The sequence below is a fragment of the Artibeus jamaicensis genome, unplaced genomic scaffold, assembly GCF_021234435.1.
Source record: "Artibeus jamaicensis isolate MK-2021 breed Jamaican fruit bat unplaced genomic scaffold, CSHL_Jam_final contig_886, whole genome shotgun sequence".
NCBI classification, from domain to species: Eukaryota; Metazoa; Chordata; class Mammalia; order Chiroptera; family Phyllostomidae; genus Artibeus; species Artibeus jamaicensis.
This window is the reverse complement of record NW_026522002.1, coordinates 1,025,755-1,039,745: the sequence shown is the minus strand read 5'-3', so window position 1 is coordinate 1,039,745 and position 13,991 is coordinate 1,025,755.

Here is a 13,991-nt window from a genome sequence, read left to right as displayed (position 1 = left end):
TCCACACAGCCATGTTTTCACTGACATGTTCCCTAGAGCAAGGGACACAAAGGAAAGAATAAACCAATGGGCTCTCATCAAATAAAAAGCTTCTGCATGGTTAAAGAATACATCAGCATAATGAAAAGGGAACCAAGTGTATGGGAAAATATATTTGCCAGTGATATCTCAGACATGGGTTTGATCTCCAAAATATATAAAGAACTCACATGACTCCACTGCAGGAAAACAAACAGTCCAATAAAAAAATGGGCAAAGAACATGAATAGGCACTTCTCCAAGGAGAACATACTGAGGGCTCATAGGCATATGAAGGAATGCTCCACATCAGTCACTGTCAGAGATGCAAATTAAAACCACAGTGAGATACCATTTCACACCATTGCGAATGGCCAGCAGAAACAATCAACAAACAATAAGTGCTGGTGAGGTTGTGGAGAAAAAGGAACCCTATTACATTGTTGGTGAGAATGCAGACTGGTGCAGCCAATGTGGAGAACAGTATGGAATTTCCTCAAAAAACTTGAGATGGAACTGCCTTTTTGACCCAGCAATTCCACTGCTGGGATTATACTCTAAGAATCCTGAAACCCTAATTCAAAAGAACCCATGCACCATAATGTTCATAGCAGCACAATTCGCAACAGCCACATGCTAGAAGCAACCTAGGTGCCCGTCAGTAAATAAGTGGATCAAAAACTCTGGTACACTTACACAATAGAATAATACACTGCAGGAAGAAAGAATCAACTTCTACCCTTTGTGACAGCATGGATGGAACTATAGGGGATTGTGCTAAGTGAAGTAAGCAGGTGGTCAAAGACAAATACCATATGATCTCACCTATATTGTAAACTAATCAGCAAAACAAACAAATGAAATATAACCAGAGACACTGATATAAAGAACAAACTGACAGCAACCAGAAGGGGAGAGGGAGATAATGGAGGAAAAAGGACAAGGGTCATCAAGGAACATATATAAAGGACCATGGACACTGCCAAAGGGGAGGTAGGATTGAGGGTGTGAGTTGAGAGTGGGTGGGATGGGGGAAAGTGGTGGGAAACTGGAGACAAGTATATTCAAAAACAATAGAAAAATGGTAAAAAAAAAAAAAAAAGACTTGGAATTTTCTCTTGTTTTTGTTCTAGCCATTGTGCTGGGTAGATATCAGGTACCTCTTTAGTGGAGGAGCTGAGCATACGACCCAAAAGTTTCTAACTCATTGCTTAGCTTAGTGTCTGGTACTTGGAGTGTGCTCAAGGGATATTTATTGAACTAATTAATGACCCCAGTGCTTATCCTGTGTCTTCTACAGTCCCAGACTCATGCATATTTTAGGTTCCAACCTCTCCAAAATCACACAGAAAGCCTGATGGAGCACCTTCAGTCTCTAAGATTGAAGTGAAAGGAAGAAAAGGTAAGCTGGGAGTTGATTCAGAGTCCGGGGCTGTGGGAAGCAAGTACAGGCGTGGGTGGTGGGGTCCTGGGCTGCAGAACAAGGTAAACATCCCAGGTGCCCACCTGAAGCCAGATAAAGAGTGACTGTTCCCTTTGAAAAACAGTCCATGGAGCAAAGGAAGGCAGAATAACAAGTAGGAGGCTGTCAATTGCCCCCCACACGTGCATTAACACATCATAGAAGAGAGAGGAGTCTCTTAATTCTCTTGCAAAGTACAAGATTTCATTAGGGCAACTCTTTCAGAAGAAATTGAATGAATGAATTTTACAAAACCTCCTGAGAACAGGATTAAGTATGAGTAAGGCAATTCTGCTCATTGGGAAAACTAGACAGGTCCCTAGGGCCCTTTGCCCTCAAATGTACATTGTCTGAGAACTTTCTTCCTTTTGCTCCTTCTCACTTATCCTGCCAGCAAAGTCTGGAAGAGGAGTAATGACAGTAACAGCATTTTTGAGGAGCTTACTATACTGTGGGTGCTGTCCCAAGCACTATGCTGAAGTCACCTCATTTAATCTTCACTAAAATCCTACAGGCAGGGACTGACCCTATCCCCATTTAAAGGTAGGAGACTGAAGCTTAGAGATGTAATCTAAAGATCAAGAAGCTTGTGGCAAACACTTCTCCAAGGAGGACATACAGAACATTCAGAGACACATGAAGAGATGCTCAATATCGTTAGCTATCAGAGAGATGCAAATTAAAACCACAATGAGATACCACTTTACACCAGTCAGGATGGCCATCATAAACAAAGCAACAAACAACAAATGTTGGAGAGGATGTGGGGAAAGGGGGTCCTTAGTCCACTGTTGGTGGGATTGCAGACTGATACATCCATTATGGAAAACAGTATGGAATTTTCTCAGAAAAATAAAAATCGACCTGCCTTTTGACCCAGCAATTCTACTGCTGGGATTATATCTTAAGAATCCTAAAACATCAATATCAAAGAACCTATGCACCACAATGTTCATAGCAGCACAATTTATAATAGCCAAGAGTTGGAAGCAACCTAGGTGCCCATCAGTAAATGAATGGATCAAAAAATTGTGGTACATATACACAATGGAATTCTATGCTGCAGAGAGAAAGAAGGAGCTACTACCTTTTGCAACAACATGGATGGAACTGGAAAGCATTATGCTGAGTGAAATAGGCCAGGTGCTGAAAGACAAATACCATATGATCTCACCTTTAACGGGAAGCTAAACAACAAAACAAACAAGCAAGCAGAAAAAAAAAAAAACAAAGACACTGAAATAGAGAACCAAGGGGACAGTGACCAGAGGGGAGAAGGAAGGGAAGTTAAGGGGAAAAAGGGGGAGGGATCTGGAGGAACAAATAGGAAGGACACAGGGATGAGAACTAAGGGGGGTGGAAATGGGAAGGAGGTGGTGAGCAAGGGGCGGGGGAGGCTGGGATGGGAAAAATAGACAAAAAACTGTACTTGAAAAATAGCTAAATAAAATTAATTTAAAAAAAAGAAGCTTGTGGCAAAGCTTGTTACAAGTGGCAAAGAAAGCCTTGAATCCTGGTGCTCCAGTTATCTACTGCCATGTAACCAATCACCCCAAATTTAATGGCTTAAAATGACAACCATTTGGGCAGAGATCTCCTCAAGACAGCATTACTGAGGTCACTTTGTATGTTCAGCTGCTGGAGGGGCTCATGCGGAGAATCTAATACGTTCCTCTTGTATGACTGGTGCCTAGACAGGGAGGCTGGGCAGCTCAGCTGGGACTTTCACCTGAAGGGAACAGGTGTGATCTCTGTAGCACAGCTGTCTCAGGTTGACTGTATATTTACTTAGCAGCTCAGGGCTTGCACAGAGTTCCCAAGGAGCAAGTGGAAGCTGCCTAAGGCTGGGCTCAGGAGCTGGCACAGCATCGCTTCAAGGCAGAGAGTCCGATCAGGTTCAGGGGAGGGGACATAGACTCAAACTGTCCAGGTGAGCAGTATTGAAGAGTTTCTCTAATTTACCATGTTTTGTCTTTGTTGGATTCCAGAGCCCTCAGCCATAACCATGAATGTATACTGCTTCACTGGCTGTTGTAGAGTATGTCATTTGTGTGTCTGACACAGAGGACATAGTCTAAAAGAAAGAAGAGAGAATGGATAAGGATGAGAAGGAGGGAAAAAAGAAGGGGGAAAGGGAGAGGAGGGAGAGAAGGGGAAACCTAGAAAGTGTACATTTCCCTCATTTTACAGATGGAGAAACTGAGAAATGGAGAAGTAAAGTGACTTGTCATGTGGCTAGTGAGTCAAGATAGGAAGTTCTTTACAGCCTCCATACTTCCTTCCTTCTGGTTCCCTGAACCCTTTGCTCTGCCAAGTCTGCAGCTACACTTTACTCTCAGTTCCCAAATACAGCCCCCATTGTGAACAGTCAAGTTAAGGATTCCTTGATCTTTAACCTTTGCTTAAAGAAAATGCAGTTTCCAAAATAGGCTCCCCGAATAGGGCTAGAAGAGTTTCCTCCCCTCAGTGGCAGCTCTAGTTCGTTCAAAGGATGAGTGATTCCAGGGATTGGCTCTGATGGTAGAGAAAATTTTCCTCCATCTGTCTACCCTTACATCTATCTGTCTAGCCCGATTTCCTCAAAAATGCTCTGTGGAGATACTGAAAGTGCAAATGTCACTCAGAAACAAATAATATGTTTATTCAACTGGATCTCCGATGCAGTGGGCAACTTTGAGGGTGTGTGTGCAGCTCCCAGAAAACAGCCAGTGAAACCAAGGAGCTTTCTGCACAAGATATCTCATCCTTCACACCCTGACATAGTACAGGAGCTGTGAAATTCTCTGACACTGTTTATTGCTGTAATGTGTCAGCATGGGTGACAGAAAGCAGTCAAGGAAGGCTTAATTATAAAAAGGAATATTTTCAAGTCACTTCAATCCCCTCATTTTTTGTGTGTGCAGACAAAAACTCACACACATATACAAATATGTGAAGTTAGTTTTATTTGGGGCTCTCCAAATTACTGCTAATGTGATTTCTTAACATCCTTGATTTGATCTTAGAATTTCAAAAATTACTGGCTAAGATTCTCTTTTGCTGGAAGCAATTTAGCTAGGAGGTTGAAAGTGCAGGTTCTAAAGATAGCCTGCCTGCCTTGGAGTCCCCAACCCCTCAGCAGCTGGGGGCCTTGCTAACTCATTCCTGTGCCTTGTTTCCTCATGCACAAAACAGAGAGAGCAGCAGAGACTCCCTTCAGTGATGCTGTGACGATAAAAGAGGCAAAAATGAAAAGAGTTTAACACAGCCTTTGGTCCTTACATACTGAATGTTCATGTGCATTAAGTATTTGATATCTTTGTATCATTATTATTAAGTAACCCCCCAAATTTAAATATCTAAAGAGTCACATATACCATGTGGATATGTGCATATCTTGGTGTAAAATGACCAACTATCTATGTCTTTGTCAATACTCTCAAACATTTTAATTATAAAAGTAATTTGTTGTGTTTTTTTTTAATATAGAAAAGTAGAAAGAAAAGATAATCACCACTTCTCATCCAATGGGTTATCCATTGGATGTTTATCCAAGATAAACATTTTTAAACTTCTGACCTATATACTTCCAGTCATTTTTAGTGTGCATAGATATATTTTTTCATAAAGTACTTACTTTTTTATAGTTCACTTTATTCACTAGTGATAGATCATAAATATAGTCACATCATTAAATAGTCCTAGACAGAATCATATTAAACAGCTTATTGTAGACTTTCACTTCCTGAATATATTGCTATTAATTTAATTAATCCCCTGCTGTTGAACATTTAGGTTTCTCCAAGCATTTTCGTAATATTAAAAACAACACCAAAATTAACCAGGGATTAACATTCATGGAAATAAACTACTTATACTTCCATAGATTATTTCCCTAGGATAAATTCCCAGAAACAGAATTTCTAGATAAAAAGTTCTATATTTTAAGGTAATATATAGGACAAGAGCATCTTCCAGAAAAGGTGCATCACTCCCATTATTGGTGAATAAATGCTTCTTTCCCCTAAATGTACTGCCCCTAAGCATCCCTTGCTTAATTCAACAACTTCTTATTTAGCACCTACTGCTTCCAGACACTGCTGGAGATGGCTGGATGTCCTCTACCTCTCTACTTTACTGTCTGATCAATGGTACAGGGAGGGAAACAGTGCTTCAGTACCCTAGGCTGTGAAGAGCCTGTCCTCTCTGCTCTTGGTCAGGAATGTCCAGTCCTAATGCTCCATCTTTACTGTTCTTGTGTCCTCTGCACCTTGGTCTGCTCTTCTTGCCCAAGCCTCCGCCCTAAGTGTGTGGCAACAGGTTATAAGCCACACAGAAGAGGGTTTCCAGGTCAACACAACTCTAGTGGGTTAGTAGTTGATAACCTGAATCTCTGGTTAAGAAGGATGCTGAGGCCATATTTGAGCTCAGTTGAAAGAGTGCTGTGATTGATTAGTGATGTCTGCCACAGACAAAGGGGTATAAAAATAGTGGTGTTTATGCCTGCATATTATGTTATTTACTGGATTTCTGGTCTTTGGTTATCCTGAGGACAGAGCCTCTGGATTCATGTGCCATTTTCCTGTACTTCTGCTTTCTTTTACTCTTCTTCTTGCTCACACTTTTTCCTGTTTACTTCCTCTTCCTTTTTGTTCCTGTAATTCAACTTTCTCATCTCTGTAAATCTTGTGTTTTCTGCAAACTAGACCCTCCTTATGTCACACTTGCCAGGAGACCTGACTGCTCTGTTCTCTCTCACTCAATTTCTTTTTCTTTCTCGTGTCTCCTTCTACAGCCACCCATTAAGCCCTCTGGTACTAGGAGTGTTGGTGATAAACAGTATTCCCCATTCCTGATGGACTGACTGTGGGAAAGACTGTTTCTCTTAGGAAGCCCCACTATGTGGGCAGGAGGGGCTGGTCCCCTGATAGAGTCACCAGGAAGCCACCCCCACAGGGAAACAAAGCACATTATTTATGGTGGCTTTCTCACATTACAGCATCTGCTAACTGCTTCACAAGCTCCTGGAGACTGTCAAATGTCACTTGTAGAAAAACTCCATGTTGGCCCAGGCCTATGAATAGCACTGAAACACTTAGCCTTTTGGGGTTAACAGTATTGGGTACAGTATTACATCCCCATAAACAGTCCCCCTTACGAGAACTAACTATGAACCCATTGTGGTCAGGGTATGCTTGCATTATTGTTACTGAACACACATACACAGGTTCGTTATGTCCACTGCCAGAGGAAAGACATCTCTCAATGCTAGAGAATTGTGAAAAGGAAAGAAGAGGTTTATTTAATGTTATACATAACAGATTTAAAATAGTGACCCAATGTCCCCATTAAAATATCAAAGTCTTTTGGGATACCCACAGATGCCCACAGTGCTTCCTTCTCCCCCTGCCCTAATTCAGGCTACCGTAATTCAGAAAAAGAAGCACATGTCTGTGTGTCAGGCCACTGGCACCATCAGCTGTGTCGCTATCCAGGCAGGATCTCCAATTAATCCAAAGCCATGTGGCACCCTCTTATGGCCTATTGGCAAAGAGTTCTTTCACCCTTCTTTGAGATCAAGTCTCTCCTGCTTCCAAGGCCATGTGGCCAAAGGGAGCACCCCAAAGCCACATGGTCCTCTTCTAACTGAGCTGCAGGGGTCTGCACTCTGACCAAAATCACATGGTTCTTTCCTCCACCAGAGCTTCAGGGAGTGTGGGAGCTGCCCTCTGCCAAAGCCAAGTGGTGATTCTCTGCTAAAGCCTCATGATGGTTCCCCCTACTAAAGCTGGGGGGTTCCCACTCTGGTGAAGCCTCGTGGCTCTCTCTCCTTTGCATTGCAGTAGGGGTCCCCACTCTGCCAGAAGCATGTGGCTTTCTCTCCTCAATGGCTGCTGAGTCTGGATTTAAATCCCCACGCCAATCTTCCGCTGTACCCCTATTTCCAACTCCTCCTACAAATGGTTAAACTGGGCTGCCATTGTGAATCTGGGCAGGTATGGCACCATGTCATGGAGCCAATCTTCTCCAAGCTCCCATGCAGGTGATGTAATTCAGGGGACCTAACCCACAGTTACATCTTGGCGGGGAGTGACTTCCATCCCCCTGGCTCCAAGCATGGCCACAGCTATTTAACATATCCAAGTGACCCACCAAAGGGTATAGATATGTTAAATGACCATGTCATGGATTAGCTGCAAGGCTGTGGTTGTACAAAACAGCCCTGTGTGTTCCTGCTCCATGTGTCCCTTCCCCCAGCTCATACCTGTCGGGGAAGAGGTGAGGACATCTTATGTCTTTCTAATATTTCCTGGACACCTTGAGTTCTGGACCCCATTCCAAATCCCTTTTAACGGCTCCCCTCTTGGCTGTACCCTGTTACATTATCTCAACAGATCTTCCCACTAATCTGGAGATTGGTTAGCATTATTATCTCCATTTTACAGATGAGAAAACTGAGGCTCAGGGAGTCGAAGTAACTTTCCCCAAAACACTCTGCTAGGAAGTTGAGAGGCCTCCAAATGGTCTGTGCAGCTCCACATCATGTGTCAGTCATAACACTGCTCCTTGGGTGGGTGTCAGATGTCACACCTACTCATTGTACCTCACTGAAGAACTTTGGAAAGGATAGAATTGCCATCTGGAAGCTAAACCATACAGTGATATGGACTCCAGTTTGCGCAGTCCATGTGTTGTGGGTGCAATGAACAAATTCACATGGGCTACAGAAGTCCTGTGGGAAAAAAGGGACAGCATGGCAGCTTTCTAAGTGAGAGAGGGCCCCAACCCCTGCCTGGACAGGCTTTTATGGTTTTTCTGGGTACATTACATCAAGGATGGCCCTCATTTACTATGCACAGGTTCACTTTAGGTGATTACCTTTGACAGATAACAAAGGAAAGAATGTTGCTAAGTACTTCAAAGAAAAGGGATATTTGCAAATGCAAGGGGAAAGGTGGTCAAACTGATTACACTCCATACCTGGGAGGTTTAGCACAGACTTTTGGAAGATATTTTAAAGATACACAGTAAACATCTTCTGCCTCAATTCAGGGTGAGGGAGTTTTAGCAAAAAGCAAGGCTAGGCTTTGAAGCAGCCTAGGTGCAATGCAGACCTGATTCCCTATGGGAAAACTGATCCATGGGCTTGGCTCCTGTGTGTCAATTCACTCCCTGTCAGTTTCCAAATCAGGGGGTGGGCTACATTTTCCATGCCACATGGATATATGTTCCCTATAATAGAGTCGGTCCACAATGTCAGATCAGCAAACCACAAGGTGGTTCCAAAGATATTTTGGCATCCAGGTCTGTAAGAATGAAGATACTAGCATATTTAAAGAAAACTATTATGTCCTTTTGAAGGAGGCTTGGTTACTACTACAGATGGTCTGGCTTATAATGATTAGACTTAAGATTTTTCATCTTTATGATGGTGTAAAAATGATAGGTATTCAGTAGAAACTGTACTTTGAATTTTGATCCTTTTCTCTGCTAGAAATATGTGGTTTGGTGCTCTCTTGTGATACTGGGCAGTGGCAATAGCACAGCTCCCTGTCAGCTGTGTGATCACAAGAGTAAACGACAAACACCCTGCAGTATATTCCTTGTGATTGTGCCCAACTCTAGGCTAATGTGAGTGTTCTGAGCACAGATAAGTTAGGCTGGACTAAGCTATAGTATTTGGTGGGTTAGCTGTATTATATGCATTTTTAATTTATGATATTTTCAACTTATACATGGATTTATTGGGACATAGCTCTATTGTAAGTTGAGGAGCACCTGTAGCAGAAACCCTCAAACAGGCTATCACTCATGAAGTACCACCCAAGAGAGATGTGGGAGCACCACGTCTGCTCTGCCCAGCAGCACATCCTTCTCAATCTAGTCACTCATCATTATGTTCATACTACCATGAGTGAGTCACTGTGCTGGACACGGTACCAGCACTCATGAAAACTATATCTGGTTCATCAGGCCAATCTATTGTGAAACAATGAAGTCTGAGCATCAGGACCCTAACAGAAGACTATGTACCATGTTCATAGATTGAAAGGATTAATATTGTTAGAATGTCCATACTAGCTAAAGAAATATACAGATTCAATGCAATTCCTATTAAAATACCAATGACATTCTCCTTTGAATCAGAACAGATAATTTTAAAATGTATATGAAATCACAAAAGATCCTGAATAGCCAAAGAAATCTTGAGAAAGAACAGATTTGGAGATATCATGTTCCCTGTACTATATATATCAAACTATATTACAGAGCTAGTATAATCAAAATGGTTTAGTACTGGCATAAAAACATTATATAATTCTCATGGAATAGAATAGAGAACCCAGAAATAAAATGTTACTTATATGGCCACTTAATCTATGACAAAGGCAAGGATGTGCAATGGAGTAAAAACAGTCTCTTCAAACCCTGGCTGGGCAGCTAATTGGTTAGAGTGTTGTTCTGATATACCAAGGTTGCAGGTTCAATTCCTGGTCAGGGAACATACAAGAACCAACTAATAAATGCATAGATAGGTGGCATAATGAATTGATGTTTCTCTCTCTCTTCCTCTCTCCTAAAATTAATTAACATTATTTTTTTTAAAAAGACAGTCTTTTCAGTAAGTGGTGCAAGGACTGAACAGATACATGCAAAAATGAAACTAGACCACTTCCTTATACCATATACAAGAATAAACTCAAAAATGTATTAAAGATTTAAATGTAAGACCTAAAACCATAAAACTCTTAGAAAAAAACATAGTTCGCTGATATCAGTCTTAAAAATATGCTTTTGGATATGTGTCCTCAGGCAAGTGAAACAAAAAATAAACAAATGGGACTATTGCACATTAAATAAAAAAGTTTGGGGCAGCAAAGGAAACCATCAATAAAACAAAAAGACAACTTACTGAATGGAAGAAGATATGCACCAATGATACCGCCAATAAAGGGTTAATATCCAAAATGTATAAGGAACTTATATTTAATACTAAAAAACAAATAATCTGATTTAAAAATGAGAAGACCTAAAGAGACATTTCTCCAAAGAGTACATACAGATGGCCAATAAACATATTTAAAAATCATCAACATCACTAATCACTAGGGAAAGGCAAATATAAACCACAATGAGATAGCACCTCACACCTGTCAGAAAGGCTATTATCAATGAATCAAGAAATAATAAGTCTTGGTGAAGATGTGGAGAAAAGGGAACCCTCATATACTTTCTTGTAGGATTGCAAATTGGTGCAGCCACTATGGAAAACAATATGAAAGTTCCTCAACACTTAAAAAATAGAACTACCATGTGACCCAGAAATTACTCATCTAGGCATTTATCCAAAGAAAACAAAAGCACTAATTCCAAAAAATATGTACACCCTTATGTTTATTGCAGCATTATTAGTAAGAGCAAATATATGGAAGCAACCTAGACATCCATCAATAGACAAGTGAATGAAGAGGTGTTTCATATATTCAATGAAATATTGGTCAGCCATAAAAAAAGAATGAAATATTGCCATTTACAACAACATAGATGGAACTAGAGGCATTATGCTAAATGAAGTAAGTCAGACATAAAAAAAAACAAATACCATATAATTTCACTTGTATGTGGAACCTAAAAAAATCAAATAAACCAAACAAAACAGAAATAGACCCATATAGAAAATAAGCTGATGATAGCCTGAGGGAAGCAAATAGGGGGTTGGGATGAATTCATTTTGAAAAAATTTCTGGGAAGATATACATGAAGCTGTTAAAAGGAGCTATAGTTAAAGAGAATAGGAGGGCAAATTAAAATCTCCCTCTACAAAATTTTACCTATGAATTTTCATACACACACTTATTCACTCATGCACTTTGTGAGGGTTTATAACATTCTCATTATTAATAAATATTCTAATTTTATTCTTTTTTAAAACATATTTTCTTGATTATACTATTACAGTTGTCCCATTTTCCCCACTTCACTCTCCTCTGCCCAGCACACCTCCTCCCACCCACATTCCCCTGCTTTAGTTCATGCCCAGGGGTTGTACATAGAAGTTTCTTGGCTCCTATATTTCCTACACTATTCTTATCCTCCCTCTTTCTATTTTATACCTACCATCTATGCTACTTGTTCTCTGTACCTTTGCCCCTTCTCTCCCTGTCCCACTCTCCTGTTGCTAACCCTCCATGTGATCTCCATTTCTTTGGTTCTGTTCTTGTTCTAGTTGTCTGTTTAATTTGCTTTTGTTTTTGTTTTAGGTGTGGTTGTTAATAATTGTCAGTTTGCTGTCATTTTACTGTACATGTTTTTTGTCTTCTTTTTCTTAGATAAGTCCCTTTAACATTCCTTGTAATAAGGGCTTGGTGATGATGAACTCCTTGAACTTGATCTTATCTGAGAAGCAGTTTATCTGTCCTCCCATTCTAAATGAAAGCTTTGCTGGATAGAGTCATCTTGGATGTAGGTCCTTGCCTTTCATGACTTGGAATGCTTCTTTCCAGCCCCTTCTTGCCTGTAAGGTCTCTTTTGAGAAATCCGCTGACAGTCTGATGGGAACTCCTTTGTAGGTAACTGTCTTCATTTCTCTTGCCACTTCTAGGATTCTCTCCTTCACTTTAATCTTGGGTAATGTAATTATGATGTGCCTTGGTGTGTTCCTTCTTGGGTCCAACTTCTTTGGTACTCTCTGAGCTTCCTGGACTTCCTGCAAGTCTATTTCCTTTGCCAGATTGGGGAAGTTCTCCTTTACTATTTGTTCAAGTAAGTTTTCCGCTTGTTGCTCTTCCTCTTCTCCTTCTGGTACCCCTATAATTCAGATGTTGGAACATTTAAAGATGTCCTGGAGGTTCCTAAGCCTCTCCTCATTTTTCTGAATTCTTGTTTCTTCATTCTTTTCTGATTGGATGTTTCTTTCTTTCTTTTGGTTCACTGATCCGAATTTACTGGTTCACTGGTTCCTTCCTTCATTGATTTGAGTCCCAGTTTCCTTCCCATCACTATTTTTTCCCTGTACTTTTTTCTTTATTTCACTTAGTGTAGCCTTCATTTTTTCATCTAATTGCAACCAAATTCAACCAATTCTGTGAGCATCCTTATTATTAGTGTTTTGAACTGCGTATCTGATAGGTTGGCTATCTCTTCATCGCTTAGCTGTATTTTTTTCTGGAGCTTTGATCTTTTCTTTCTTTTGGGCCTTTTTTTTTTTTTTTTTGGTCTTGATGCAACTGTTACATAATAAGGGGTAGAACCTTAGGTATTCACCCCAGCTGGGTAAGCCACATTGCAGCTGCGTCGTGATGCTGTATGTGAGGAAGGGGCCCAACAGGGAACTGTGGTGCTTGCTCCACACTCTGCTGGATTTCAGTCACTTCCCCTGCTTTCCACAAGAAAATTGGGCCCTTCTGGCGCTGATTCCCATATAGGTCGGTTTGCATACGTTCTAGTACCCTGTGTGTCTTTCCAACAAATTCTCCTGTGAGGCTGGGAGTTTCACCCTCTGCCTCAACCCCCACAGGTGTTTTCAACCAATGGTTTAAGGCTTTATTTCCCAGTACTGGGACCATGGTTTGTGTAGTCCATGCTGCTTTCCAGTTGTTTTTCCCAGTTTTTCTGCATGTGAATGTGGGACTGCCCAGTCCGCAAACCTCTGCTTCACCAGGTCCACCTGCTGCTGCCTTACTGGCCAGCCACCACCTTGCCCACTCCAGTCCTTCAGCCACTGCCTTGCCTCGCCTGGAGTCCTGTCTGCCTGGCTGCCTGGCTGCCTGTCTCTGCCCCTCCTTCTGGTCTGGATGAATGTTTCTTCTTTAACTCCTTGGTTGTCAGACTTCCATACAGTTCAACTTTCTGTCAGTTCTGGTTGTCCTGTTTTTAAATTGTTGTCCTTCTTTTGGTTGTGTGAGGAGGCACAGTATGTCTACCTACACTTCCATTTTGTCTGGAAGTCTAATTTTATTCTTTCTGTAAGGGATATTTCTGTAAGGAATTCTTTCTGTATGTCACTATTTTTTTTCCTGCTACAAAAATAAAATGAAGAAATATAAGGAAATGTAACACATATTTACAATAAAAAAGAGAGACAGACAATGTTGTAGACAAAATTTGAGTATCTCTGAGCCAGTAATGCTGATTTCCTGATTACTTGTATCCTAGTATCTTTTGCACGGGGTATATACAAACCAGAGTGTGTAGAGACATGTCTGTCATGTATATGTAAAGAAAGCCTGAGTAAAAGAGAACAAATGTAATAAAATGTTCGTTGGAGAATCTAGATGGAGATACCAAAATTCTTCTTACTGTTCAGAAAATTTTTCTGTTAGTGTGAAATTATTTCAAAATAAACTACTTGTAAAGGGAAAACAAACCTAACTGTGTGTTCATGTTGTCACGTTTTTGTAAAATTTGCCAGTGTAAGACACTTCAACAGCCATTAATGTAGGCCACTGCCTCCACTCTATATTTAAAATATTCACTTTTGTACTTATTTAATTTGGTTCCCCTGGAAGCAGCTCCTGGGATGGAGTTGGGA